Here is a 25,648-nt window from a genome sequence, read left to right on the forward strand (position 1 = left end):
TACACGAGGACTCCTGCGACCTGAGTTGTATTCATCTCAATAGAGTGTTAGAGTGTGTGGTGAGTAAAGTTAGAAATGTCCTTAAATATTGGTTCCCAAATCATTGTTTTTGTTATAGAAAAGTCATATTGCTGTTCGTACAAGTCAATAGCCATGCATTTTTAACCAACATCTTGTATTAAGAACATTGTCAAAACTTATTTGTGCCAAAAATGCTCATTATCTCTCAGCAAAGTTTCATCTCATGAGATAATCGAAGTGTTGATTGAACCTCATTTTCATACATTATTCACTGTTTGAAGATGAGTGGCTCGTTGGTCTAGGGGTATGATTCAAGCTTAGGGTGCGAGAGTTCCCGGGTTCAAATCCCGGACGAGCCCAAGCACCATTTTCTTGGTGATTGGTCATTTTTGAACTGGCCCTGGCTTTTATCTTCACAACGTTTGTTGCACAGCTAGCTGAGGTATGGTCAATTAATGCTATAAATGACAGAGCGAAGGGACTCCTTCGTTCATCCATGAATTAGCAATTGCCTTTATATCATGATAATAACTTGGCACCAATGAGGAAATCATGATTAAAATAAAAATTGGTGTAAAATAAGCAATTCACAAAATCGCATCATTGAAATGGTTTTTAGCCTGACTAAATCTGGGCAAATTCTTGACTCATTGTCCTATTCTCCGTCAGTTTACTATGCAAAAGTCATGCTTTTTACATGAATCCTCGTATACAAGTGCTCGAATTTACGCGCTATGTCGACAGAAAGGTCGCTTGTTGGTCTAGGGGTATGGTTTTCGCTTTGGATGCAAGAAGTTCCCGATTCCAAGCCCGGTAGTTTTACTTTTCTGGGATGTGATAGACAATTATAAGGACAATACACGAGGACTCCTGCGACCTGAGTTGTATTCATCTCAATAGAGTGTTAGAGTGTGTGGTGAGTAAAGTTAGAAATGTCCTTAAATATTGGATCCCATATCATTGTTTTTGTTATAGAAAAGTCATATTGCTGTTCGTACAAGTCTATAGCCATGCATTTTCAACCAACATCTTGTATTAAGAACATTGTCAAAACTTATTTGTGCCAAAAATGCTCATGATCTTTCAGCAAAGTTACATCTCATGAGATAATCAAAGTGTTGATTGAACCTCATTTTCAAACATTATTCACTGGTTGAAGATGAGTGGCTCGTTGGTCTAGGGGTATGATTCTCGCTTAGGATGCGAGAGGTCCCGGGTTCAAATCCCGGACGAGCCCAAGCACCATTTTCTTGGGGATTGGTCGACAAAAACCCAAGTCAATTTTGAACTATCCCTGGCTTTTATCTTCACAACTTTTGCTGCACAGCATGCTGAGGTATGATCAATCAATGCTATAAATGACATAGCGAAGGGACTCCTTCGTTCATCCATGAAATAGAAATTGCCTTTATATCAGGATAATAACTTGACACCAATGAGGAAATCATGATTAAAATAAAAATTGGTGTAAAATAAGCAATTCACGAAATCGCATCATTGAAATGGTTTTTAGCCTGACTAAATCTGGGCAAATTCTTGACTCATTGTCCTATTCTCCGTCAGTTTACTATGCAAAAGTCATGCTTTTTACATGAATCCTCGTATACAAGTACTCGTATTTATGCGCTATGTCGACAGAAAGGTCGCTTGTTGGTCTCGGGGTATGGTTCTCGCTTTGGATGCAAGAAGTTCCCGATTCCAAGCCCGGTAGGTTTATTTTTCTGGGATGAGTAGACAATCATAAGAACAATACACGAGGACTCCTGCGACCTGAGTTGTATTCATCTCAATAGAGTGTTAGAGTGTGTGGTGAGTAAAGTTAGAAATGTCCTTAAATATTGGTTCCCAAATCATTGTTTTTGTTATAGAAAAGTCATATTGCTGTTCGTACAAGTCAATAGCCATGCATTTTTAACCAACATCTTGTATTAAGAACATTGTCAAAACTTATTTGTGCCAAAAATGCTCATTATCTCTCAGCAAAGTTTCATCTCATGAGATAATCGAAGTGTTGATTGAACCTCATTTTCAAACATTATTCACTGGTTGAAGATGAGTGGCTCGTTGGTCTAGGGGTATGATTCTCGCTTAGGGTGCGAGAGGTCCCGGGTTCAAATCCCGGACGAGCCCAAGCACCATTTTCTTGGGGATTGGTCGACAAAAACCCAAGTCAATTTTGAACTGGCCCTGGCTTTTATCTTCACAACTTTTGCTGCACAGCATGCTGAGGTATGGTCAATCAATGCTATAAATGACTTAGCGAAGGGACTCCGTTCATCCATGAATTAGCAAATGCCTTTATATCATGATAATAACTTGACACCAATGAGGAAATCATGATTAAAATCAAAATTGGTGTAAAATAAGCAATTCACGAAATCGCATCATTGAAATGGTTTTTAGCCTGACTAAATCTGGGCAAATTCTTGACTCATTGTCCTATTCTCCATCAGTTTACTATGCAAAAGTCATGCTTTTTACATGAATCCTTGTATACAAGTACTCGTATTTACGCGCTATGTCGATAGAAAGGTCGCTTGTTGGTCAAGGGGTATGGTTTTCGCTTTGGATGCAAGAAGTTCCCGATTCCAAGCCCGGTAGTTTTACTTTTCTGGGATGTGATAGACAATTATGAGGACAATACACGAGGACTCCTGCGACCTGAGTTGTATTCATCTCAATAGAGTATTAGAGTGTGTGGTGAGTAAAGTTAGAAATGTCCTTAAATATTGGTTCCCAAATCATTGTTTTTGTTATAGAAAGGTCATATTGCTGTTCGTACAAGTCAATAGCCATGCATTTTTAACCAACATCTTGTATTAAGAACATTGTCAAAACTTATTTGTGCCAAAAATGCTCATTATCTCTCAGCAACGTTTCATCTCATGAGATAATCGAAGTGTTGATTGAACCTCATCTTCATACATTATTCACTGTTTGAAGATGAGTGGCTCGTTGGTCTAGGGGTATGATTCTCGCTTAGGGTGCGAGAGGTCCCGGGTTCAAATCCCGGACGAGCCCAAGCACCATTTTCTTGGTGATTGGTCATTTTTGAACTGGCCCTGGCTTTTATCTTCACAACGTTTGTTGCACAGCATGCTGAGGTATGGTCAATCAATGCTATAAATGACAGAGCGAAGGGACTCCTTCGTTCATCCATGAATTAGCAATTGCCTTTAAATCATGATAATAACTTGGCACCAATGAGGAAATCATGATTAAAATCAAAATTGGTGTAAAATAAGCAATTCACGAAATCGCATCATTGAAATGGTTTTTAGCCTGACTAAATCTGGGCAAATACTTGACTCATTGTCCTATTCTCCGTCAGTTTACTATGCAAAAGTCATGCTCTTTACATGAATCCTTGTATACAAGTACTCGTATTTACGCGCTATGTCGACAGAAAGGTCGCTTGTTGGTCTAGGGGTATGGTTTTCGCTTTGGATGCAAGAAGTTCCCGATTCCAAGCCCGGTAGTTTTACTTTTCTGGGATGTGATAGACAATTATAAGGACAATACACGAGGACTCCTGCGACCTGAGTTGTATTCATCTCAATAGAGTGTTAGAGTGTGTGGTGAGTAAAGTTAGAAATGTCCTTAAATATTGGTTCCCAAATCATTGTTTTTGTTATAGAAAGGTCATATTGGTGTTCGTACAAGTCAATAGCCATGCATTTTTAACCAACATCTTGTATTAAGAACATTGTCAAAACTTATTTGTGCCAAAAATGCTCATTATCTCTCAGCAACGTTTCATCTCATGAGATAATCGAAGTGTTGATTGAACCTCATCTTCATACATTATTCACTGTTTGAAGATGAGTGGCTCGTTGGTCTAGGGGTATGATTCTCGCTTAGGGTGCAACAGGTCCCGGGTTCAAATCCCGGACAAGCCCAAGCACCATTTTCTTGGTGATTGGTCATTTTTGAACTGGCCCTGGCTTTTATCTTCACAACGTTTCTTGCACAGCATGCTGAGGTATGGTCAATCAATGCTATAAATGACAGAGCGAAGGGACTCCTTCGTTCATCCATGAATTAGCAATTGCCTTTAAATCATGATAATAACTTGGCACCAATGAGGAAATCATGATTAAAATCAAAATTGGTGTAAAATAAGCAATTCACGAAATCGCATCATTGAAATGGTTTTTAGCCTGACTAAATCTGAGCAAATTCTTGACTCATTGTCCTATTCTCCATCAGTTTACTATTCAAAAGTCATGCTTTTTACATGAATCCTTGTATACAAGTACTCGTTTTTACGCGCTATGTCGATAGAAAGGTCGCTTGTTGGTCAAGGGGTATGGTTTTCGCTTTGGATGCAAGAAGTTCCCGATTCCAAGCCCGGTAGTTTCACTTTTCTGGGATGTGATAGACAATTATGAGGACAATACACGAGGACTCCTGCGACCTGAGTTGTATTCATCTCAATAGAGTATTAGAGTGTGTGGTGAGTAAAGTTAGATATGTCCTTAAATATTGGTTCCCAAATCATTGTTTTTGTTATAGAAAGGTCATATTGCTGTTCGTACAAGTCAATAGCCATGCATTTTTAACCAACATCTTGTATTAAGAACATTGTCAAAACTTATTTGTGCCAAAAATGCTCATTATCTCTCAGCAAAGTTTCATCTCATGAGATAATCGAAGTGTTGATTGAACCTCATCTTCATACATTATTCACTGTTTGAAGATGAGTGGCTCGTTGGTCTAGGGGTATGATTCTCGCTTAGGGTGCGAGAGGTCCCGGGTTCCAATCCCGGACGAGCCCAAGCACCATTTTCTTGGTGATTGGTCATTTTTGAACTGGCCCTGGCTTTTATCTTCACAACGTTTGTTGCACAGCATGCTGAGGTATGGTCAATCAATGCTATAAATGACAGAGCGAAGGGACTCCTTCGTTCATCCATGAATTAGCAATTGCCTTTAAATCATGATAATAACTTGGCACCAATGAGGAAATCATGATTAAAATCAAAATTGGTGTAAAATAAGCAATTCACGAAATCGCATCATTGAAATGGTTTTTAGCCTGACTAAATCTGGGCAAATTCTTGACTCATTGTCCTATTCTCCGTCAGTTTACCATGCAAAAGTCATGCTTTTTACATGAATCCTTGTATACAAGTACTCGTATTTACGTGCTATGTCGACAGAAAGGTCGCTTGTTGGTCTAGGGGTATGGTTTTCGCTTTGGATGCAAGAAGTTCCCGATTCCAAGCCCGGTAGTTTTACTTTTCTGGGATGTGATAGACAATTATAAGGACAATACACGAGGACTCCTGCGACCTGAGTTGTATTCATCTCAATAGAGTGTTAGAGTGTGTGGTGAGTAAAGTTAGAAATGTCCTTAAATATTGGTTCCCAAATCATTGTTTTTGTTATAGAAAAGTCATATTGCTGTTCGTACAAGTCAATAGCCATGCATTTTTAACCAACATCTTGTATTAAGAACATTGTCAAAACTTATTTGTGCCAAAAATGCTCATTATCTCTCAGCAAAGTTTCATCTCATGAGATAATCGAAGTGTTGATTGAACCTAATTTTCATACATTATTCACTGTTTGAAGATGAGTGGCTCGTTGGTCTAGGGGTATGATTCTCGCTTAGGGTGCGAGAGGTCCCGGGTTCAAATCCCGGACAAGCCCAAGCACCATTTTCTTGGTGATTGGTCATTTTTGAACTGGCCCTGGCTTTTATCTTCACAACGTTTCTTGCACAGCATGCTGAGGTATGGTCAATCAATGCTATAAATGACAGAGCGAAGGGACTCCTTCGTTCATCCATGAATTAGCAATTGCCTTTAAATCATGATAATAACTTGGCACCAATGAGGAAATCATGATTAAAATCAAAATTGGTGTAAAATAAGCAATTCACGAAATCGCATCATTGAAATGGTTTTTAGCCTGACTAAATCTGAGCAAATTCTTGACTCATTGTCCTATTCTCCATCAGTTTACTATTCAAAAGTCATGCTTTTTACATGAATCCTTGTATACAAGTACTCGTTTTTACGCGCTATGTCGATAGAAAGGTCGCTTGTTGGTCAAGGGGTATGGTTTTCGCTTTGGATGCAAGAAGTTCCCGATTCCAAGCCCGGTAGTTTCACTTTTCTGGGATGTGATAGACAATTATGAGGACAATACACGAGGACTCCTGCGACCTGAGTTGTATTCATCTCAATAGAGTATTAGAGTGTGTGGTGAGTAAAGTTAGAAATGTCCTTAAATATTGGTTCCCAAATCATTGTTTTTGTTATAGAAAGGTCATATTGCTGTTCGTACAAGTCAATAGCCATGCATTTTTAACCAACATCTTGTATTAAGAACATTGTCAAAACTTATTTGTGCCAAAAATGCTCATTATCTCTCAGCAAAGTTTCATCTCATGAGATAATCGAAGTGTTGATTGAACCTCATCTTCATACATTATTCACTGTTTGAAGATGAGTGGCTCGTTGGTCTAGGGGTATGATTCTCGCTTAGGGTGCGAGAGGTCCCGGGTTCCAATCCCGGACGAGCCCAAGCACCATTTTCTTGGTGATTGGTCATTTTTGAACTGGCCCTGGCTTTTATCTTCACAACGTTTGTTGCACAGCATGCTGAGGTATGGTCAATCAATGCTATAAATGACAGAGCGAAGGGACTCCTTCGTTCATCCATGAATTAGCAATTGCCTTTAAATCATGATAATAACTTGGCACCAATGAGGAAATCATGATTAAAATCAAAATTGGTGTAAAATAAGCAATTCACGAAATCGCATCATTGAAATGGTTTTTAGCCTGACTAAATCTGGGCAAATTCTTGACTCATTGTCCTATTCTCCGTCAGTTTACCATGCAAAAGTCATGCTTTTTACATGAATCCTTGTATACAAGTACTCGTATTTACGTGCTATGTCGACAGAAAGGTCGCTTGTTGGTCTAGGGGTATGGTTTTCGCTTTGGATGCAAGAAGTTCCCGATTCCAAGCCCGGTAGTTTTACTTTTCTGGGATGTGATAGACAATTATAAGGACAATACACGAGGACTCCTGCGACCTGAGTTGTATTCATCTCAATAGAGTGTTAGAGTGTGTGGTGAGTAAAGTTAGAAATGTCCTTAAATATTGGTTCCCAAATCATTGTTTTTGTTATAGAAAAGTCATATTGCTGTTCGTACAAGTCAATAGCCATGCATTTTTAACCAACATCTTGTATTAAGAACATTGTCAAAACTTATTTGTGCCAAAAATGCTCATTATCTCTCAGCAAAGTTTCATCTCATGAGATAATCGAAGTGTTGATTGAACCTAATTTTCATACATTATTCACTGTTTGAAGATGAGTGGCTCGTTGGTCTAGGGGTATGATTCTCGCTTAGGGTGCGTGAGGTCCTGGGTTCAAATCCCGGACGAGCCCAACCACCATTTTCTTGGGGATTGGTCGACAAAAACCCAAGTCAATTTTGAACTGGCCCTTGTTTTTATCTTCACAACTTTTGCTGCACGGCATGCTGAGGTATGGTCAATCAATGCTATAAATGACATAGCGAAGGGACACCTTCGTTCATCCATGAATTAGCAAATGCCTTTATATCATGATAATAACTTGACACCAATGAGGAAATCATGATTAAAATCAAAATTGGTGTAAAATAAGCAATTCACGAAATCGCATCATTGAAATGGTTTTTAGCCTGACTAAATCTGGGCAAATTCTTGACTCAGTGTCCTATTCTCCGTCAGTTTACTATGCAAAAGTCATGCTTTTTACATGAATCCTCGTATACAAGTGCTCGAATTTACGTGCTATGTCGACAGAAAGGTCGCTTGTTGGTCTAGGGGTATGGTTTTCGCTTTGGATGCAAGAAGTTCCCGATTCCAAGCCCGGTAGGTTTATTTATCTGGGATGAGTAGACAATCATAAGAACAATACACGAAGAGTCCTCCGACCTGAGTTTTATTCATCTCCACGGAGTATTAGAGTGTGTGGTGAGTAAAGTTAGAAATGTCCTTAAATATTGGATCCCATATCATTGTTTTTGTTATAGAAAAGTCATATTGCTGTTCGTACAAGTCTATAGCCATGCATTTTCAACCAACATCTTGTATTAAGAACATTGTCAAAACTTATTTGTGCCAAAAATGCTCATTATCTCTCAGCAAAGTTACATCTCATGAGATAATCGAAGTGTTGATTGAACCTCATTTTCAAACATTATTCACTGGTTGAAGATGAGTGGCTCGTTGGTCTAGGGGTATGTTTCTCTTTTAGGGTGCGAGAGGTCCCGGGTTCAAATCTCGGACGAGCCCAAGCACCATTTTCTTGGGGATTGGTCGACAAAAACCCAAGTCAATTTTGAACTATCCCTGGCTTTTATCTTCACAACTTTTGCTGCACAGCATGCTGAGGTATGGTCAATCAATGCTATAAATGACATAGCGAAGGGACTCCTTCGTTCATCCATGAAATAGAAATTGCCTTTATATCAGGATAATAACTTGACACCAATGAGGAAATCATGATTAAAATAAAAATTGGTGTAAAATAAGCAATTCACGAAATCGCATCATTGAAATGGTTTTTAGCCTGACTAAATCTGGGCAAATTCTTGACTCATTGTCCTATTCTCCGTCAGTTTACTATGCAAAAGTCATGCTTTTTACATGAATCCTCGTATACAAGTACTCGTATTTATGTGCTATGTCGACAGAAAGGTCGCTTGTTGGTCTCGGGGTATGGTTCTCGCTTTGGATGCAAGAAGTTCCCGATTCCAAGCCCGGTAGGTTTATTTTTCTGGGATGAGTAGACAATCATAAGAACAATATACGAAGAGTCCTCCGACCTGAGTTGTATTAATCTCAATAGAGTGTTAGAGTGTGTGGTGAGTAAAGTTAGAAATGTCCTTAAATATTGGTTCCCAAATCATTTTTTTGTTATAGAAAAGTCATATTGCTGTTCGTACAAGTCAATAGCCATGCATTTTTAACCAACATCTTGTATTAAGAACATTGTCAAAACTTATTTGTGCCAAAAATGCTCATTATCTCTCAGCAAAGTTTCATCTCATGAGATAATCGAAGTGTTGATTGAACCTCATTTTCATACATTATTCACTGTTTGAAGATGAGTGGCTCGTTGGTCTAGGGGTATGATTCTCGCTTAGGGTGCGAGAGGTCCCGGGTTCAAATCCCGGACGAGCCCAAGCACCATTTTCTTGGGGATTGGTCGACAAAAACCCAAGTCAATTTTGAACTGGCCCTGGCTTTAATCTTCACAACTTTTGCTGCACAGCATGCTGAGGTATGGTCAATCAATGCTATAAATGACTTAGCGAAGGGACTCCGTTCATCCATGAATTAGCAAATGCCTTTATATCATGATAATAACTTGACACCAATGAGGAAATCATGATTAAAATCAAAATTGGTGTAAAATAAGCAATTCACGAAATCGCATCATTGAAATGGTTTTTAGCCTGACTAAATCTGGGCAAATTCTTGACTCATTGTCCTATTCTCCATCAGTTTACTATGCAAAAGTCATGCTTTTTACATGAATCCTTGTATACAAGTACTCGTATTTACGCGCTATGTCGATAGAAAGGTCGCTTGTTGGTCAAGGGGTATGGTTTTCGCTTTGGATGCAAGAAGTTCCCGATTCCAAGCCCGGTAGTTTTACTTTTCTGGGATGTGATAGACAATTATGAGGACAATACACGAGGACTCCTGCGACCTGAGTTGTATTCATCTCAATAGAGTATTAGAGTGTGTGGTGAGTAAAGTTAGAAATGTCCTTAAATATTGGTTCCCAAATCATTGTTTTTGTTATAGAAAGGTCATATTGCTGTTCGTACAAGTCAATAGCCATGCATTTTTAACCAACATCTTGTATTAAGAACATTGTCAAAACTTATTTGTGCCAAAAATGCTCATTATCTCTCAGCAACGTTTCATCTCATGAGATAATCGAAGTGTTGATTGAACCTCATCTTCATACATTATTCACTGTTTGAAGATGAGTGGCTGGTTGGTCTAGGGGTATGATTCTCGCTTAGGGTGCGAGAGGTCCCGGGTTCAAATCCCGGACGAGCCCAAGCACCATTTTCTTGGTGATTGGTCATTTTTGAACTGGCCCTGGCTTTTATCTTCACAACGTTTGTTGCACAGCAAGCTGAGGTATGGTCAATCAATGCTATAAATGACAGAGCGAAGGGACTCCTTCGTTCATCCATGAATTAGCAATTGCCTTTAAATCATGATAATAACTTGGCACCAATGAGGAAATCATGATTAAAATCAAAATTGGTGTAAAATAAGCAATTCACGAAATCGCATCATTGAAATGGTTTTTAGCCTGACTAAATCTGGGCAAATACTTGACTTATTGTCCTATTCTCCGTCAGTTTACTATGCAAAAGTCATGCTCTTTACATGAATCCTTGTATACAAGTACTCGTATTTACGCGCTATGTCGACAGAAAGGTCGCTTGTTGGTCTAGGGGTATGGTTTTCGCTTTGGATGCAAGAAGTTCCCGATTCCAAGCCCGGTAGTTTTACTTTTCTGGGATGTGATAGACAATTATAAGGACAATACACGAGGACTCCTGCGACCTGAGTTGTATTCATCTCAATAGAGTGTTAGAGTGTGTGGTGAGTAAAGTTAGAAATGTCCTTAAATATTGGTTCCCAAATCATTGTTTTTGTTATAGAAAGGTCATATTGGTGTTCGTACAAGTCTATAGCCATGCATTTTTAACCAACATCTTGTATTAAGAACATTGTCAAAACTTATTTGTGCCAAAAATGCTCATTATCTCTCAGCAACGTTTCATCTCATGAGATAATCGAAGTGTTGATTGAACCTCATCTTCATACATTATTCACTGTTTGAAGATGAGTGGCTCGTTGGTCTAGGGGTATGATTCTCGCTTAGGGTGCGAGAGGTCCCGGGTTCAAATCCCGGACATGCCCAAGCACCATTTTCTTGGTGATTGGTCATTTTTGAACTGGCCCTGGCTTTTATCTTCACAACGTTTCTTGCACAGCATGCTGAGGTATGGTCAATCAATGCTATAAATGACATAGCGAAGGGACTCCTTCGTTCATCCATGAAATAGAAATTGCCTTTATATCAGGATAATAACTTGACACCAATGAGGAAATCATGATTAAAATAAAAATTGGTGTAAAATAAGCAATTCACGAAATCGCATCATTGAAATGGTTTTTAGCCTGACTAAATCTGGGCAAATTCTTGACTCATTGTCCTATTCTCCGTCAGTTTACTATGCAAAAGTCATGCTTTTTACATGAATCCTCGTATACAAGTACTCGTATTTATGTGCTATGTCGACAGAAAGGTCGCTTGTTGGTCTCGGGGTATGGTTCTCGCTTTGGATGCAAGAAGTTCCCGATTCCAAGCCCGGTAGGTTTATTTTTCTGGGATGAGTAGACAATCATAAGAACAATATACGAAGAGTCCTCCGACCTGAGTTGTATTAATCTCAATAGAGTGTTAGAGTGTGTGGTGAGTAAAGTTAGAAATGTCCTTAAATATTGGTTCCCAAATCATTTTTTTGTTATAGAAAAGTCATATTGCTGTTCGTACAAGTCAATAGCCATGCATTTTTAACCAACATCTTGTATTAAGAACATTGTCAAAACTTATTTGTGCCAAAAATGCTCATTATCTCTCAGCAAAGTTTCATCTCATGAGATAATCGAAGTGTTGATTGAACCTCATTTTCATACATTATTCACTGTTTGAAGGTGAGTGGCTCGTTGGTCTAGGGGTATGATTCTCGCTTAGGGTGCGAGAGGTCCCGGGTTCAAATCCCGGACGAGCCCAAGCACCATTTTCTTGGGGATTGGTCGACAAAAACCCAAGTCAATTTTGAACTGGCCCTGGCTTTATACTTCACAACTTTTGCTGCACAGCATGCTGAGGTATGGTCAATCAATGCTATAAATGACTTAGCGAAGGGACTCCGTTCATCCATGAATTAGCAAATGCCTTTATATCATGATAATAACTTGACACCAATGAGGAAATCATGATTAAAATCAAAATTGGTGTAAAATAAGCAATTCACGAAATCGCATCATTGAAATGGTTTTTAGCCTGACTAAATCTGGGCAAATTCTTGACTCATTGTCCTATTCTCCATCAGTTTACTATGCAAAAGTCATGCTTTTTACATGAATCCTTGTATACAAGTACTCGTATTTACGCGCTATGTCGATAGAAAGGTCGCTTGTTGGTCAAGGGGTATGGTTTTCGCTTTGGATGCAAGAAGTTCCCGATTCCAAGCCCGGTAGTTTTACTTTTCTGGGATGTGATAGACAATTATGAGGACAATACACGAGGACTCCTGTGACCTGAGTTGTATTCATCTCAATAGAGTATTAGAGTGTGTGGTGAGTAAAGTTAGAAATGTCCTTAAATATTGGTTCCCAAATCATTGTTTTTGTTATAGAAAGGTCATATTGCTGTTCGTACAAGTCAATAGCCATGCATTTTTAACCAACATCTTGTATTAAGAACATTGTCAAAACTTATTTGTGCCAAAAATGCTCATTATCTCTCAGCAACGTTTCATCTCATGAGATAATCGAAGTGTTGATTGAACCTCATCTTCATACATTATTCACTGTTTGAAGATGAGTGGCTGGTTGGTCTAGGGGTATGATTCTCGCTTAGGGTGCGAGAGGTCCCGGGTTCAAATCCCGGACGAGCCCAAGCACCATTTTCTTGGTGATTGGTCATTTTTGAACTGGCCCTGGCTTTTATCTTCACAACGTTTGTTGCACAGCATGCTGAGGTATGGTCAATCAATGCTATAAATGACAGAGCGAAGGGACTCCTTCGTTCATCCATGAATTAGCAATTGCCTTTAAATCATGATAATAACTTGGCACCAATGAGGAAATCATGATTAAAATCAAAATTGGTGTAAAATAAGCAATTCACGAAATCGCATCATTGAAATGGTTTTTAGCCTGACTAAATCTGGGCAAATACTTGACTCATTGTCCTATTCTCCGTCAGTTTACTATGCAAAAGTCATGCTCTTTACATGAATCCTTGTATACAAGTACTCGTATTTACGCGCTATGTCGACAGAAAGGTCGCTTGTTGGTCTAGGGGTATGGTTTTCGCTTTGGATGCAAGAAGTTCCCGATTCCAAGCCCGGTAGTTTAACTTTTCTGGGATGTGATAGACAATTATAAGGACAATACACGAGGACTCCTGCGACCTGAGTTGTATTCATCTCAATAGAGTGTTAGAGTGTGTGGTGAGTAAAGTTAGAAATGTCCTTAAATATTGGTTCCCAAATCATTGTTTTTGTTATAGAAAGGTCATATTGGTGTTCGTACAAGTCAATAGCCATGCATTTTTAACCAACATCTTGTATTAAGAACATTGTCAAAACTTATTTGTGCCAAAAATGCTCATTATCTCTCAGCAACGTTTCATCTCATGAGATAATCGAAGTGTTGATTGAACCTCATCTTCATACATTATTCACTGTTTGAAGATGAGTGGCTCGTTGGTCTAGGGGTATGATTCTCGCTTAGGGTGCGAGAGGTCCCGGGTTCAAATCCCGGACATGCCCAAGCACCATTTTCTTGGTGATTGGTCATTTTTGAACTGGCCCTGGCTTTTATCTTCACAACGTTTCTTGCACAGCATGCTGAGGTATGGTCAATCAATGCTATACATGACAGAGCGAAGGGACTCCTTCGTTCATCCATGAATTAGCAATTGCCTTTAAATCATGATAATAACTTGGCACCAATGAGGAAATCATGATTAAAATCAAAATTGGTGTAAAATAAGCAATTCACGAAATCGCATCATTGAAATGGTTTTTAGCCTGACTAAATCTGAGCAAATTCTTGACTCATTGTCCTATTCTCCATCAGTTTACTATTCAAAAGTCATGCTTTTTACATGAATCCTTGTATACAAGTACTCGTTTTTACGCGCTATGTCGATAGAAAGGTCGCTTGTTGGTCAAGGGGTATGGTTTTCGCTTTGGATGCAAGAAGTTCCCGATTCCAAGCCCGGTAGTTTCACTTTTCTGGGATGTGATAGACAATTATGAGGACAATACACGAGGACTCCTGCGACCTGAGTTGTATTCATCTCAATAGAGTATTAGAGTGTGTGGTGAGTAAAGTTAGAAATGTCCTTAAATATTGGTTCCCAAATCATTGTTTTTGTTATAGAAAGGTCATATTGCTGTTCGTACAAGTCAATAGCCATGCATTTTTAACCAACATCTTGTATTAAGAACATTGTCAAAACTTATTTGTGCCAAAAATGCTCATTATCTCTCAGCAAAGTTTCATCTCATGAGATAATCGAAGTGTTGATTGAACCTCATCTTCATACATTATTCACTGTTTGAAGATGAGTGGCTCGTTGGTCTAGGGGTATGATTCTCGCTTAGGGTGCGAGAGGTCCCGGGTTCCAATCCCGGACGAGCCCAAGCACCATTTTCTTGGTGATTGGTCATTTTTGAACTGGCCCTGGCTTTTATCTTCACAACGTTTGTTGCACAGCATGCTGAGGTATGGTCAATCAATGCTATAAATGACAGAGCGAAGGGACTCCTTCGTTCATCCATGAATTAGCAATTGCCTTTAAATCATGATAATAACTTGGCACCAATGAGGAAATCATGATTAAAATCAAAATTGGTGTAAAATAAGCAATTCACGAAATCGCATCATTGAAATGGTTTTTAGCCTGACTAAATCTGGGCAAATTCTTGACTCATTGTCCTATTCTCCGTCAGTTTACCATGCAAAAGTCATGCTTTTTACATGAATCCTTGTATACAAGTACTCGTATTTACGTGCTATGTCGACAGAAAGGTCGCTTGTTGGTCTAGGGGTATGGTTTTCGCTTTGGATGCAAGAAGTTCCCGATTCCAAGCCCGGTAGTTTTACTTTTCTGGGATGTGATAGACAATTATAAGGACAATACACGAGGACTCCTGCGACCTGAGTTGTATTCATCTCAATAGAGTGTTAGAGTGTGTGGTGAGTAAAGTTAGAAATGTCCTTAAATATTGGTTCCCAAATCATTGTTTTTGTTATAGAAAAGTCATATTGCTGTTCGTACAAGTCAATAGCCATGCATTTTTAACCAACATCTTGTATTAAGAACATTGTCAAAACTTATTTGTGCCAAAAATGCTCATTATCTCTCAGCAAAGTTTCATCTCATGAGATAATCGAAGTGTTGATTGAACCTAATTTTCATACATTATTCACTGTTTGAAGATGAGTGGCTCGTTGGTCTAGGGGTATGATTCTCGCTTAGGGTGCGTGAGGTCCTGGGTTCAAATCCCGGACGAGCCCAACCACCATTTTCTTGGGGATTGGTCGACAAAAACCCAAGTCAATTTTGAACTGGCCCTTGTTTTTATCTTCACAACTTTTGCTGCACGGCATGCTGAGGTATGGTCAATCAATGCTATAAATGACATAGCGAAGGGACACCTTCGTTCATCCATGAATTAGCAAATGCCTTTATATCATGATAATAACTTGACACCAATGAGGAAATCATGATTAAAATCAAAATTGGTGTAAAATAAGCAATTCACGAAATCGCATCATTGAAATGGTTTTTAGCCTGACTAAATCTGGGCAAATTCTTGACTCAGTGTCCTATTCTCCGTCAGTTTACTATGCAAAAGTCATGCTTTTTACATGAATCCTCGTATACAAGTGCTCGAATTTACGCGCTATGTCGACAGAAAGGTCGCTTGTTGGTCTAGGGGTATGGTTTTCGCTTTGGATGCAAGAAGTTCCCGATTCCAAGCCCGTTAGGTTTATTTATCTGGGATGAGTAGACAATCATAAGAACAATACACGAAGAGTCCTCCGACCTGAGTTTTATTCATCTCCACGGAGTATTAGAGTGTGTGGTGAGTAAAGTTAGAAATGTCCTTAAATATTGGATCCCATATCATTGTTTTTGTTATAGAAAAGTCATATTGCTGTTCGTACAAGTCTATAGCCATGCATTTTCAACCAACATCTTGTATTAAGAACATTGTCAAAACTTATTTGTGCCAAAAATGCTCATTATCTCTCAGCAAAGTTACATCTCATGAGATAATCGAAGTGTTGATTGAACCTCATTTTCAAACATTATTCACTGGTTGAAGATGAGTGGCTCGTTGGTCTAGGGGTATGTTTCTCTTTTAGGGTGCGAGAGGTCCCGGGTTCAAATCTCGGACGAGCCCAAGCACCATTTTCTTGGGGATTGGTCGACAAAAACCCAAGTCAATTTTGAACTATCCCTGGCTTTTATCTTCACAACTTTTGCTGCACAGCATGCTGAGGTATGGTCAATCAATGCTATAAATGACATAGCGAAGGGACTCCTTCGTTCATCCATGAAATAGAAATTGCCTTTATATCAGGATAATAACTTGACACCAATGAGGAAATCATGATTAAAATAAAAATTGGTGTAAAATAAGCAATTCACGAAATCGCATCATTGAAATGGTTTTTAGCCTGACTAAATCTGGGCAAATTCTTGACTCATTGTCCTATTCTCCGTCAGTTTACTATGCAAAAGTCATGCTTTTTACATGAATCCTCGTATACAAGTACTCGTATTTATGTGCTATGTCGACAGAAAGGTCGCTTGTTGGTCTCGGGGTATGGTTCTCGCTTTGGATGCAAGAAGTTCCCGATTCCAAGCCCGGTAGGTTTATTTTTCTGGGATGAGTAGACAATCATAAGAACAATATACGAAGAGTCCTCCGACCTGAGTTGTATTAATCTCAATAGAGTGTTAGAGTGTGTGGTGAGTAAAGTTAGAAATGTCCTTAAATATTGGTTCCCAAATCATTTTTTTGTTATAGAAAAGTCATATTGCTGTTCGTACAAGTCAATAGCCATGCATTTTTAACCAACATCTTGTATTAAGAACATTGTCAAAACTTATTTGTGCCAAAAATGCTCATTATCTCTCAGCAAAGTTTCATCTCATGAGATAATCGAAGTGTTGATTGAACCTCATTTTCATACATTATTCACTGTTTGAAGGTGAGTGGCTCGTTGGTCTAGGGGTATGATTCTCGCTTAGGGTGCGAGAGGTCCCGGGTTCAAATCCCGGACGAGCCCAAGCACCATTTTCTTGGGGATTGGTCGACAAAAACCCAAGTCAATTTTTAACTGGCCCTGGCTTTAATCTTCACAACTTTTGCTGCACAGCATGCTGAGGTATGGTCAATCAATGCTATAAATGACTTAGCGAAGGGACTCCGTTCATCCATGAATTAGCAAATGCCTTTATATCATGATAATAACTTGACACCAATGAGGAAATCATGATTAAAATCAAAATTGGTGTAAAATAAGCAATTCACGAAATCGCATCATTGAAATGGTTTTTAGCCTGACTAAATCTGGGCAAATACTTGACTCATTGTCCTATTCTCCGTCAGTTTACTATGCAAAAGTCATGCTCTTTACATGAATCCTTGTATACAAGTACTCGTATTTACGCGCTATGTCGATAGAAAGGTCGCTTGTTGGTCAAGGGGTATGGTTTTCGCTTTGGATGCAAGAAGTTCCCGATTCCAAGCCCGGTAGTTTTACTTTTCTGGGATGTGATAGACAATTATGAGGACAATACACGAGGACTCCTGCGACCTGAGTTGTATTCATCTCAATAGAGTATTAGAGTGTGTGGTGAGTAAAGTTAGAAATGTCCTTAAATATTGGTTCCCAAATCATTGTTTTTGTTATAGAAAGGTCATATTGCTGTTCGTACAAGTCAATAGCCATGCATTTTTAACCAACATCTTGTATTAAGAACATTGTCAAAACTTATTTGTGCCAAAAATGCTCATTATCTCTCAGCAACGTTTCATCTCATGAGATAATCGAAGTGTTGATTGAACCTCATCTTCATACATTATTCACTGTTTGAAGATGAGTGGCTGGTTGGTCTAGGGGTATGATTCTCGCTTAGGGTGCGAGAGGTCCCGGGTTCAAATCCCGGACGAGCCCAAGCACCATTTTCTTGGTGATTGGTCATTTTTGAACTGGCCCTGGCTTTTATCTTCACAACGTTTGTTGCACAGCATGCTGAGGTATGGTCAATCAATGCTATAAATGACAGAGCGAAGGGACTCCTTCGTTCATCCATGAATTAGCAATTGCCTTTAAATCATGATAATAACTTGGCACCAATGAGGAAATCATGATTAAAATCAAAATTGGTGTAAAATAAGCAATTCACGAAATCGCATCATTGAAATGGTTTTTAGCCTGACTAAATCTGGGCAAATACTTGACTCATTGTCCTATTCTCCGTCAGTTTACTATGCAAAAGTCATGCTCTTTACATGAATCCTTGTATACAAGTACTCGTATTTACGCGCTATGTCGACAGAAAGGTCGCTTGTTGGTCTAGGGGTATGGTTTTCGCTTTGGATGCAAGAAGTTCCCGATTCCAAGCCCGGTAGTTTTACTTTTCTGGGATGTGATAGACAATTATAAGGACAATACACGAGGACTCCTGCGACCTGAGTTGTATTCATCTCAATAGAGTGTTAGAGTGTGTGGTGAGTAAAGTTAGAAATGTCCTTAAATATTGGTTCCCAAATCATTGTTTTTGTTATAGAAAGGTCATATTGGTGTTCGTACAAGTCAATAGCCATGCATTTTTAACCAACATCTTGTATTAAGAACATTGTCAAAACTTATTTGTGCCAAAAATGCTCATTATCTCTCAGCAACGTTTCATCTCATGAGATAATCGAAGTGTTGATTGAACCTCATCTTCATACATTATTCACTGTTTGAAGATGAGTGGCTCGTTGGTCTAGGGGTATGATTCTCGCTTAGGGTGCGAGAGGTCCCGGGTTCAAATCCCGGACATGCCCAAGCACCATTTTCTTGGTGATTGGTCATTTTTGAACTGGCCCTGGCTTTTATCTTCACAACGTTTCTTGCACAGCATGCTGAGGTATGGTCAATCAATGCTATACATGACAGAGCGAAGGGACTCCTTCGTTCATCCATGAATTAGCAATTGCCTTTAAATCATGATAATAACTTGGCACCAATGAGGAAATCATGATTAAAATCAAAATTGGTGTAAAATAAGCAATTCACGAAATCGCATCATTGAAATGGTTTTTAGCCTGACTAAATCTGAGCAAATTCTTGACTCATTGTCCTATTCTCCATCAGTTTACTATTCAAAAGTCATGCTTTTTACATGAATCCTTGTATACAAGTACTCGTTTTTACGCGCTATGTCGATAGAAAGGTCGCTTGTTGGTCAAGGGGTATGGTTTTCGCTTTGGATGCAAGAAGTTCCCGATTCCAAGCCCGGTAGTTTCACTTTTCTGGGATGTGATAGACAATTATGAGGACAATACACGAGGACTCCTGCGACCTGAGTTGTATTCATCTCAATAGAGTATTAGAGTGTGTGGTGAGTAAAGTTAGAAATGTCCTTAAATATTGGTTCCCAAATCATTGTTTTTGTTATAGAAAGGTCATATTGCTGTTCGTACAAGTCAATAGCCATGCATTTTTAACCAACATCTTGTATTAAGAACATTGTCAAAACTTATTTGTGCCAAAAATGCTCATTATCTCTCAGCAAAGTTTCATCTCATGAGATAATCGAAGTGTTGATTGAACCTCATCTTCATACATTATTCACTGTTTGAAGATGAGTGGCTCGTTGGTCTAGGGGTATGATTCTCGCTTAGGGTGCGAGAGGTCCCGGGTTCCAATCCCGGACGAGCCCAAGCACCATTTTCTTGGTGATTGGTCATTTTTGAACTGGCCCTGGCTTTTATCTTCACAACGTTTGTTGCACAGCATGCTGAGGTATGGTCAATCAATGCTATAAATGACAGAGCGAAGGGACTCCTTCGTTCATCCATGAATTAGCAATTGCCTTTAAATCATGATAATAACTTGGCACCAATGAGGAAATCATGATTAAAATCAAAATTGGTGTAAAATAAGCAATTCACGAAATCGCATCATTGAAATGGTTTTTAGCCTGACTAAATCTGGGCAAATTCTTGACTCATTGTCCTATTCTCCGTCAGTTTACCATGCAAAAGTCATGCTTTTTACATGAATCCTTGTATACAAGTACTCGTATTTACGTGCTATGTCGACAGAAAGGTCGCTTGTTGGTCTAGGGGTATGGTTTTCGCTTTGGATGCAAGAAGTTCCCGATTCCAAGCCCGGTAGTTTTACTTTTCTGGGATGTGATAGACAATTATAAGGACAATACACGAGGACTCCTGCGACCTGAGTTGTATTCATCTCAATAGAGTGTTAGAGTGTGTGGTGAGTAAAGTTAGAAATGTCCTTAAATATTGGTTCCCAAATCATTGTTTTTGTTATAGAAAAGTCATATTGCTGTTCGTACAAGTCAATAGCCATGCATTTTTAACCAACATCTTGTATTAAGAACATTGTCAAAACTTATTTGTGCCAAAAATGCTCATTATCTCTCAGCAAAGTTTCATCTCATGAGATAATCGAAGTGTTGATTGAACCTAATTTTCATACATTATTCACTGTTTGAAGATGAGTGGCTCGTTGGTCTAGGGGTATGATTCTCGCTTAGGGTGCGTGAGGTCCTGGGTTCAAATCCCGGACGAGCCCAACCACCATTTTCTTGGGGATTGGTCGACAAAAACCCAAGTCAATTTTGAACTGGCCCTTGTTTTTATCTTCACAACTTTTGCTGCACGGCATGCTGAGGTATGGTCAATCAATGCTATAAATGACATAGCGAAGGGACACCTTCGTTCATCCATGAATTAGCAAATGCCTTTATATCATGATAATAACTTGACACCAATGAGGAAATCATGATTAAAATCAAAATTAGTGTAAAATAAGCAATTCACGAAATCGCATCATTGAAATGGTTTTTAGCCTGACTAAATCTGGGCAAATTCTTGACTCAGTGTCCTATTCTCCGTCAGTTTACTATGCAAAAGTCATGCTTTTTACATGAATCCTCGTATACAAGTGCTCGAATTTACGCGCTATGTCGACAGAAAGGTCGCTTGTTGGTCTAGGGGTATGGTTTTCGCTTTGGATGCAAGAAGTTCCCGATTCCAAGCCCGGTAGGTTTATTTATCTGGGATGAGTAGACAATCATAAGAACAATACACGAAGAGTCCTCCGACCTGAGTTTTATTCATCTCCACGGAGTATTAGAGTGTGTGGTGAGTAAAGTTAGAAATGTCCTTAAATATTGGATCCCATATCATTGTTTTTGTTATAGAAAAGTCATATTGCTGTTCGTACAAGTCTATAGCCATGCATTTTCAACCAACATCTTGTATTAAGAACATTGTCAAAACTTATTTGTGCCAAAAATGCTCATTATCTCTCAGCAAAGTTACATCTCATGAGATAATCGAAGTGTTGATTGAACCTCATTTTCAAACATTATTCACTGGTTGAAGATGAGTGGCTCGTTGGTCTAGGGGTATGTTTCTCTTTTAGGGTGCGAGAGGTCCCGGGTTCAAATCTCGGACGAGCCCAAGCACCATTTTCTTGGGGATTGGTCGACAAAAACCCAAGTCAATTTTGAACTATCCCTGGCTTTTATCTTCACAACTTTTGCTGCACAGCATGCTGAGGTATGGTCAATCAATGCTATAAATGACATAGCGAAGGGACTCCTTCGTTCATCCATGAAATAGAAATTGCCTTTATATCAGGATAATAACTTGACACCAATGAGGAAATCATGATTAAAATAAAAATTGGTGTAAAATAAGCAATTCACGAAATCGCATCATTGAAATGGTTTTTAGCCTGACTAAATCTGGGCAAATTCTTGACTCATTGTCCTATTCTCCGTCAGTTTACTATGCAAAAGTCATGCTTTTTACATGAATCCTCGTATACAAGTACTCGTATTTATGTGCTATGTCGACAGAAAGGTCGCTTGTTGGTCTCGGGGTATGGTTCTCGCTTTGGATGCAAGAAGTTCCCGATTCCAAGCCCGGTAGGTTTATTTTTCTGGGATGAGTAGACAATCATAAGAACAATACACGAAGAGTCCTCCGACCTGAGTTGTATTCATCTCAATAGAGTGTTAGAGTGTGTGGTGAGTAAAGTTAGAAATGTCCTTAAATATTGGTTCCCAAATCATTTTTTTGTTATAGAAAAGTCATATTGCTGTTCGTACAAGTCAATAGCCATGCATTTTTAACCAACATCTTGTATTAAGAACATTGTCAAAACTTATTTGTGCCAAAAATGCTCATTATCTCTCAGCAAAGTTTCATCTCATGAGATAATCGAAGTGTTGATTGAACCTCATTTTCATACATTATTCACTGTTTGAAGATGAGTGGCTCGTTGGTCTAGGGGTATGATTCTCGCTTAGGGTGCGAGAGGTCCCGGGTTCAAATCCCGGACGAGCCCAAGCACCATTTTCTTGGGGATTGGTCGACAAAAACCCAAGTCAATTTTGAACTGGCCCTGGCTTTTATCTTCACAACGTTTGTTGCACAGCATGCTGAGGTATGGTCAATCAATGCTATAAATGACAGAGCGAAGGGACTCCTTCGTTCATCCATGAATTAGCAATTGCCTTTAAATCATGATAATAACTTGGCACCAATGAGGAAATCATGATTAAAATCAAAATTGGTGTAAAATAAGCAATTCACGAAATCGCATCATTGAAATGGTTTTCATCCTGACTAAATCTGGGCAAATTCTTGACTCATTGTCCTATTCTCCATCAGTTTACCATGCAAAAGTCATGCTTTTTACATGAATCCTTGTATACAAGTACTCGTATTTACGCGCTATGTCGACAGAAAGGTCGCTTGTTGGTCTAGGGGTATGGTTTTCGCTTTGGATGCAAGAAGTTCCCAATTCCAAGCCCGGTAGTTTTACTTTTCTGGGATGTGATAGACAATTATAAGGACAATACACGAGGACTCCTGCGACCTGAGTTGTATTCATCTCAATAGAGTGTTAGAGTGTGTGGTGAGTAAAGTTAGAAATGTCCTTAAATATTGGTTCCCAAATCATTGTTTTTGTTATAGAAAAGTCATATTGCTGTTCTTACAAGTCAATAGCCATGCATTTTTAACCAACATCTTGTATTAAGAACATTGTCAAAACTTATTTGTGCCAAAAATGCTCATTATCTCTCAGCAAAGTTTCATCTCATGAGATAATCGAAGTGTTGATTGAACCTCATTTTCATACATTATTCACTGTTTGAAGATGAGTGGCTCGTTGGTCTAGGGGTATGATTCTCGCTTAGGGTGCGAGAGGTCCCGGGTTCAAATCCCGGACGAACCCAAGCACCATTTTCTTGGGGATTGGTCGACAAAAACCCAAGTCAATTTTGAACTGGCCCTGGCTTTTATCTTCACAACGTTTGTTGCACAGCATGCTGAGGTATGGTCAATCAATGCTATAAATGACAGAGCGAAGGGACTCCTTCGTTCATCCATGAATTAGCAATTGCCTTTAAATCATGATAATAACTTGGCACCAATGAGGAAATCATGATTAAAATCAAAATTGGTGTAAAATAAGCAATTCACGAAATCGCATCATTGAAATAGTTTTCAGCCTGACTAAATTTGGGCAAATTCTTGACTCATTGTCCTATTCTCCGTCAGTTTACCATGCAAAAGTCATGCTTTTTACATGAATCCTTGTATACAAGTACTCGTATTTACGCGCTATGTCGACAGAAAGGTCGCTTGTTGGTCTAGGGGTATGGTTTTCGCTTTGGATGCAAGAAGTTCCCGATTCCAAGCCCGGTAGTTTTACTTTTCTGGGATGTGATAGACAATTATAAGGACAATACACGAGGACTCCTGCGACCTGAGTTGTATTCATCTCAATAGAGTGTTAGAGTGTGTGGTGAGTAAAGTTAGAAATGTCCTTAAATATTGGTTCCCAAATCATTGTTTTTGTTATAGAAAAGTCATATTGCTGTTCGTACAAGTCAATAGCCATGCATTTTTAACCAACATCTTGTATTAAGAACATTGTCAAAACTTATTTGTCCCAAAAATGCTCATTATCTCTCAGCAAAGTTTCATCTCGTGAGATAATCGAAGTGTTGATTGAACCTCATTTTCATACATTATTCACTGTTTGAAGATGAGTGGCTCGTTGGTCTAGGGCAGGGGTCGGCAACCAAAATAACAAGAAGAGCCATTTCTTTCCAATTCGGTACAAAATTAAGTATTTCAAGAGCCGCAATGCATCTATGTACATACGTACATATCGTCAAGAAGCAGCCCGTAAAGAGCCGCATGCTGCTCCGGAGCCGTAGGTTGCCGACCCCTGGTCTAGGGGTATGATTCTCGCTTAGGGTGCGAGAGGTCCCGGGTTCAAATCCCGGACGAGCCCAAGCACCATTTTCTTGGGGATTGGTCGACAAAAACCCAAGTCAATTTTGAACTATCCCTGGCTTTTATCTTCACAACTTTTGCTGCACAGCATGCTGAGGTATGGTCAATCAATGCTATAAATGACATAGCGAAGGGACTCCTTCGTTCATCCATGAAATAGAAATTGCCTTTATATCAGGATAATAACTTGACACCAATGAGGAAATCATGATTAAAATAAAAATTGGTGTAAAATAAGCAATTCACGAAATCGTATCATTGAAATGGTTTTTAGCCTGACTAAATCTGGGCAAATTCTTGACTCATTGTCCTATTCTCCGTCAGTTTACTATGCAAAAGTCATGATTTTTACATGAATCCTCGTATACAAGTACTCGTATTTATGTGCTATGTCGACAGAAAGGTCGCTTGTTGGTCTCGGGGTATGGTTCTCGCTTTGGATGCAAGAAGTTCCCGATTCCAAGCCCGGTAGGTTTATTTTTCTGGGATGAGTAGACAATCATAAGAACAATACACGAAGAGTCCTCCGACCTGAGTTGTATTCATCTCAATAGAGTGTTAGAGTGTGTGGTGAGTAAAGTTAGAAATGTCCTTAAATATTGGTTCCCAAATCATTGTTTTTGTTATAGAAAAGTCATATTGCTGTTCGTACAAGTCAATAGCCATGCATTTTTAACCAACATCTTGTATTAAGAACATTGTCAAAACTTATTTGTGCCAAAAATGCTCATTATCTCTCAGCAAAGTTTCATCTCATGAGATAATCGAAGTGTTGATTGAACCTCATTTTCATACATTATTCACTGTTTGAAGATGAGTGGCTCGTTGGTCTAGGGGTATGGTTCTCGCTTAGGGTGCGAGAGGTCCCGGGTTCAAATCCCGGACGAGCCCAAGCACCTTTTTCTTGGGGATTGGTCGACAAAAACCCAAGTCAATTTTGAACTGGCCCTGGCTTTTATCTTCACAACGTTTGTTGCACAGCATGCTGAGGTATGGTCAATCAATGCTATAAATGACAGAGCGAAGGGACTCCTTCGTTCATCCATGAATTAGCAATTGCCTTTAAATCATGATAATAACTTGGCACCAATGAGGAAATCATGATTAAAATCAAAATTGGTGTAAAATAAGCAATTCACGAAATCGCATCATTGAAATGGTTTTTAGCCTGACTAAATCTGGACAAATTCTTGACTCATTGT

At 39.1% G+C, this 25,648-nt stretch overlaps 23 non-coding genes across 23 annotated transcripts; all 23 read left to right on the forward strand.

Annotated features, from left to right (window-relative positions):
- The first annotated feature begins 1,186 nt into the window (after window positions 1-1,186).
- TRNAP-AGG (transfer RNA proline (anticodon AGG)) lies at window positions 1,187-1,258 on the forward strand. Its single transcript has one exon. It is a non-coding gene; the product is annotated as a tRNA-Pro (tRNA).
- Window positions 1,259-2,079: 821 nt separating this feature from the next.
- Window positions 2,080-2,151, forward strand: TRNAP-AGG (transfer RNA proline (anticodon AGG)). The gene has a single exon. It is a non-coding gene; the product is annotated as a tRNA-Pro (tRNA).
- An 819-nt stretch (window positions 2,152-2,970) lies between these two features.
- Window positions 2,971-3,042, forward strand: TRNAP-AGG (transfer RNA proline (anticodon AGG)). Its single transcript has one exon. It is a non-coding gene; the product is annotated as a tRNA-Pro (tRNA).
- A 1,684-nt stretch (window positions 3,043-4,726) lies between these two features.
- TRNAP-AGG (transfer RNA proline (anticodon AGG)) lies at window positions 4,727-4,798 on the forward strand. Its single transcript has one exon. It is a non-coding gene; the product is annotated as a tRNA-Pro (tRNA).
- Window positions 4,799-5,604: 806 nt separating this feature from the next.
- TRNAP-AGG (transfer RNA proline (anticodon AGG)) lies at window positions 5,605-5,676 on the forward strand. Its single transcript has one exon. It is a non-coding gene; the product is annotated as a tRNA-Pro (tRNA).
- An 806-nt stretch (window positions 5,677-6,482) lies between these two features.
- Window positions 6,483-6,554, forward strand: TRNAP-AGG (transfer RNA proline (anticodon AGG)). Its single transcript has one exon. It is a non-coding gene; the product is annotated as a tRNA-Pro (tRNA).
- An 806-nt stretch (window positions 6,555-7,360) lies between these two features.
- On the forward strand, window positions 7,361-7,432 carry TRNAP-AGG (transfer RNA proline (anticodon AGG)). The gene has a single exon. It is a non-coding gene; the product is annotated as a tRNA-Pro (tRNA).
- A 1,713-nt stretch (window positions 7,433-9,145) lies between these two features.
- Window positions 9,146-9,217, forward strand: TRNAP-AGG (transfer RNA proline (anticodon AGG)). The gene has a single exon. It is a non-coding gene; the product is annotated as a tRNA-Pro (tRNA).
- An 819-nt stretch (window positions 9,218-10,036) lies between these two features.
- On the forward strand, window positions 10,037-10,108 carry TRNAP-AGG (transfer RNA proline (anticodon AGG)). Its single transcript has one exon. It is a non-coding gene; the product is annotated as a tRNA-Pro (tRNA).
- An 806-nt stretch (window positions 10,109-10,914) lies between these two features.
- Window positions 10,915-10,986, forward strand: TRNAP-AGG (transfer RNA proline (anticodon AGG)). Its single transcript has one exon. It is a non-coding gene; the product is annotated as a tRNA-Pro (tRNA).
- An 804-nt stretch (window positions 10,987-11,790) lies between these two features.
- Window positions 11,791-11,862, forward strand: TRNAP-AGG (transfer RNA proline (anticodon AGG)). The gene has a single exon. It is a non-coding gene; the product is annotated as a tRNA-Pro (tRNA).
- Window positions 11,863-12,681: 819 nt separating this feature from the next.
- On the forward strand, window positions 12,682-12,753 carry TRNAP-AGG (transfer RNA proline (anticodon AGG)). The gene has a single exon. It is a non-coding gene; the product is annotated as a tRNA-Pro (tRNA).
- An 806-nt stretch (window positions 12,754-13,559) lies between these two features.
- TRNAP-AGG (transfer RNA proline (anticodon AGG)) lies at window positions 13,560-13,631 on the forward strand. The gene has a single exon. It is a non-coding gene; the product is annotated as a tRNA-Pro (tRNA).
- Window positions 13,632-14,437: 806 nt separating this feature from the next.
- TRNAP-AGG (transfer RNA proline (anticodon AGG)) lies at window positions 14,438-14,509 on the forward strand. Its single transcript has one exon. It is a non-coding gene; the product is annotated as a tRNA-Pro (tRNA).
- Window positions 14,510-15,315: 806 nt separating this feature from the next.
- Window positions 15,316-15,387, forward strand: TRNAP-AGG (transfer RNA proline (anticodon AGG)). The gene has a single exon. It is a non-coding gene; the product is annotated as a tRNA-Pro (tRNA).
- Window positions 15,388-17,100: 1,713 nt separating this feature from the next.
- TRNAP-AGG (transfer RNA proline (anticodon AGG)) lies at window positions 17,101-17,172 on the forward strand. Its single transcript has one exon. It is a non-coding gene; the product is annotated as a tRNA-Pro (tRNA).
- Window positions 17,173-17,991: 819 nt separating this feature from the next.
- Window positions 17,992-18,063, forward strand: TRNAP-AGG (transfer RNA proline (anticodon AGG)). Its single transcript has one exon. It is a non-coding gene; the product is annotated as a tRNA-Pro (tRNA).
- An 806-nt stretch (window positions 18,064-18,869) lies between these two features.
- TRNAP-AGG (transfer RNA proline (anticodon AGG)) lies at window positions 18,870-18,941 on the forward strand. Its single transcript has one exon. It is a non-coding gene; the product is annotated as a tRNA-Pro (tRNA).
- Window positions 18,942-19,747: 806 nt separating this feature from the next.
- Window positions 19,748-19,819, forward strand: TRNAP-AGG (transfer RNA proline (anticodon AGG)). The gene has a single exon. It is a non-coding gene; the product is annotated as a tRNA-Pro (tRNA).
- Window positions 19,820-20,625: 806 nt separating this feature from the next.
- On the forward strand, window positions 20,626-20,697 carry TRNAP-AGG (transfer RNA proline (anticodon AGG)). Its single transcript has one exon. It is a non-coding gene; the product is annotated as a tRNA-Pro (tRNA).
- Window positions 20,698-22,410: 1,713 nt separating this feature from the next.
- Window positions 22,411-22,482, forward strand: TRNAP-AGG (transfer RNA proline (anticodon AGG)). The gene has a single exon. It is a non-coding gene; the product is annotated as a tRNA-Pro (tRNA).
- An 822-nt stretch (window positions 22,483-23,304) lies between these two features.
- Window positions 23,305-23,376, forward strand: TRNAP-AGG (transfer RNA proline (anticodon AGG)). Its single transcript has one exon. It is a non-coding gene; the product is annotated as a tRNA-Pro (tRNA).
- A 1,889-nt stretch (window positions 23,377-25,265) lies between these two features.
- On the forward strand, window positions 25,266-25,337 carry TRNAP-AGG (transfer RNA proline (anticodon AGG)). The gene has a single exon. It is a non-coding gene; the product is annotated as a tRNA-Pro (tRNA).
- Window positions 25,338-25,648: the final 311 nt, after the last annotated feature.

The sequence above is a fragment of the Lampetra fluviatilis genome, chromosome 24 (genome assembly GCF_964198595.1).
Source record: "Lampetra fluviatilis chromosome 24, kcLamFluv1.1, whole genome shotgun sequence".
Classification (NCBI taxonomy): Eukaryota; Metazoa; Chordata; class Hyperoartia; order Petromyzontiformes; family Petromyzontidae; genus Lampetra; species Lampetra fluviatilis.